The sequence below is a fragment of the Cicer arietinum genome, chromosome 3 (assembly GCF_000331145.2).
Source record: "Cicer arietinum cultivar CDC Frontier isolate Library 1 chromosome 3, Cicar.CDCFrontier_v2.0, whole genome shotgun sequence".
NCBI lineage: Eukaryota > Viridiplantae > Streptophyta > Magnoliopsida > Fabales > Fabaceae > Cicer > Cicer arietinum.
In genome coordinates, this window is record NC_021162.2 from 10157618 (window position 1) to 10161229 (window position 3612).

Here is a 3612-nt window from a genome sequence, read left to right on the forward strand (position 1 = left end):
CCGTGAATGTGTGACCTCTTGGAGCTTCTTCTTTTCATCTAATATGTTTAATTTTTGTTTTGAATTTTATAGGTTTAATTTTGGGCAACTGATACCAACAAATAAAGACTTGCTATTTTCATCTCCTTCTTCAGGTTCAGTTTTTTATATTCAAGTTCTGTTTTTTATAAATTTATTTAGTGATTATGTTTTTTAGGGTGTGTCTTTTTATTTTGGTAGTTGGAGAATTTTGTGCTTTTGTTTTTAGAGTTGGGGATTGTTGAGTTTATAGTGATTTTTTTTATTGTGGTAGTTGGAGAATTTTGTGTTTTCTATTCATACCATATCTTGCCAATCTTTCACAACATTCATTTCCTGTTAAAAATGTTTCAAAATCCAGCATCATGTAGGTTCTTCATACTATAAGACTTCAATTATTCACTTGATCAAACTATTATATTCAAAATGATCAAACTATCTCTAATTTCAACATTGTTGAAAACATTTCATGATAATATATGAAAATTAACAAAATAATTAACAAATATTTGAACAATATATATTTTTCATAACTAATGCAACTATGAAAACAAGTACTCAAATTATAGAGAAATTTTAGGACTTGCGAAACAAAATCGAATTGTTGACAGGTTTCTAGTCTTTTAGTCTTTCAATAATTCAAAGGAGAGATCTAGTCTTTCAAAATCGAATTCACAAGCGACCACCATAAAAAATTCAATCAATAAAGGGAGATCTCCTGCTTACTGCTCACGGAAACATCCGACCTGTACAATATATAGTCAAGTCGTCCACTGATTTTTTTTCTTCTATTTATCAGATTTTTGGCCCTTGGTTTGGTGAATTTAAGTTGACATTAGGTGTAAAAAAAGGATTGCTGGTTACTGGACGCTTGATGGCAGATTTTCTATTGTTGGCAAGCTTCTTGAAAAAAAGTTTTATACTTAAATGTCTTAATAATTTATGATTGTATATCTTAAATGCCTTAAATGCCTTAATAATTTATGAGTTACCTACTTTCAACCAAGGTTTCCCTTCACCTTAGTAATATAATTTCTTATAATATATAGAAATTGAAGTTAATAAGAGTTTTTGCACTTAGATCTATACTTTAAGTCACTAGCAAATATCATGTTCTATTTGTTGACATAGTGATTGATATTATTAAAATGATACTCATTCATTAGTATTAGTTAGTAAACAAAATATTTATTTTATGCTTTGAATTGACAGGTTCTGATTCTGATAATTAACGAGTAAAGGTCATCTTGATTTTTGGACTACAAATGGAAGACATATGTTGCTATTCGGATTGCAAATGGAAGGAATGGATGTTTAGTGGATTGTTTTGGTTTTGCTCTAGACTATTTTGATGTCGTCAAATTTTTTTGTATGTTTTATTAGTTTATGTATAAGATTTTAGAATGTTTGACTACTTTGATCAAAGTTTTAGAATGTTAATTATTTGTTTTTGTTGGTTTAAACTATTTTATACTTTTATATTAATGATGGTTTTAGAATGTTAGTTAGTTATTGTTGCTTTATTGGTTAATGATGTCTTCCTGATATTACAATGTTTGGTTTGACTCTATTGTTAGAAAGGTATGACAAAAACAGGAACAAACCTGCAATTGATATTAAAAAAAAAACATTTAGCCACGGTTGACCCGTAGCAAATGCCAAAACAAAATATTTGTTCATTTTATCATTTAATACAATTTTAGCCATGGCTAACTGTAAAATAATTGTGGCTAAAAATAGGTTACCACGAAGATAATAATAACATTTAATAAAGAAGATTAGAATAACATATAATAAAATATTATTTTCAAATAAAGTAATAATTACATCTTTATTTGACAACTATATTTTATTATATGTTATTATTATGTTCGTTTTGTAGTAATATTTTGCAATGAAGATAACCCTATATACTATAACCCTAACCTCAAACCCAAAACCTTAAATCCTAAACCTTAAATTAGAGTTGTCAAATAAAGTAATAATTACATATAACCCGAACCTCAAACCCAAAACCTTAAACCTTAAATCCTAAAACGAATATAATAATTATATTTAATAAAATAGAGTTGTCAAATAATGTAATAATTAAAAAGCATTCTTCTCTTAAATTTATAATTGTGTTTCGAGTCATATTTTGAACATTAGACATCATTTGGTCTAAAAATACAATTTTCATACAATTTTTGTTAGGTGATTCAAAAATAGCCTGAAAAGTCTACATGAAATTGGGGATTTTCATACCACCTAATTTCGGTCCATTTTTGTCGGGTGGTACGAAAATCGTCTGAAAATACAGATGTTGGTCCATTTTTGTCGAGGGGTACGAAGTCGCCCGAAAAGTCCAAATGAAATTGAGGACCGGGAGACCACTATAACATTCTTCCCCAAAATTTATTACTTTGTTCCGGGTTCCACGCCAAATTTCAAACACTAGCCATCATCTAGTCCGAAAATACAGATGTTGGTCCATTATCGTCGATGGGTACGAAAGTCGCCCGTAAAGTCAAAATGAAATCCAGGACCGGCGGATTTATAACTGTGTTTCAAGTTTCACGTTAGATTTGAAACTCTAGCCATCGTCTTGTTCGAAAATACGGATTTCTGTCCATTTTAGTCAGGTGGTACGAAAATCATTCGAAAATTCGTGGACCGGGAGACCATTATAACATTCTTCTCCAAAATTTATAACTGTGTTTCAGGTTTCATGCCAAATTTTAAACACTAGCCATCGTCTGTAAGAAAATACGGATTTCCGTCCATTTTTGTCGGGTCATACAAAAATCTCCCGAAAAGTCTAGATGAAATCGAGGACCAGAAGACCCTTATAGCATTCTTGGCTTAAATTTATAACTCTGTTTTGGGTTCTGCATCAAGTTTCAAACACTAACCATCGTTTTGACTGAAACTACGGACTTTGGTCCATTTTTGTTGGGTGGTACTAAAATCGCCCGAAAAGTCCAGATGAAATCGAGGACCGGGAGACCCTTATAGCATTCGCCTCCAAAATTTATAACAGTGTTTCGGGTTCGGCGGCATATCTCAAACTCTAGCCATCGTCTGGTATGAAAATAGTGATTTTGGTCCTTTTTGTCGAGGGGTACGAAAATCGCCCAAAAAATCTTGATGAAATCGAAGACCGAGAGTTCCTTATATCATGTTGGTCCATTTTAGTCGGGTGGTACGAAATTGTCCAAAAAATCCAGATGAAATCGAGGACCTGGAGACCCTTATACCATTTTTCTCCAAAATTTATAATATTGTTTCACGTTATGCGCTAGATTTCAAACACTAACCATGGTTTTGTTTGAAGATACAAATTTCGGTCCGTTTTAGTCGGGTGGTACGAAAATTGCCGGAAAAGTCCACATGAAATCAAGGACTAGGAGCCCCTTATAGCATTCTTCTCCAAAATTTATAACAATTTTTCGGGCTCTGCCTCAAATTTTAAACACTAGCCATCGTGTGGTCCGAAAATACGAATTTCGGTTCATTTTTGTTGGGTGGTAAGAAAATTGCTTAAAAAGTCCAAATGAAATCGGGGACCGGGACACCCTTACAACATTCTAATTCTAAAATGATAACCTTGTTTCA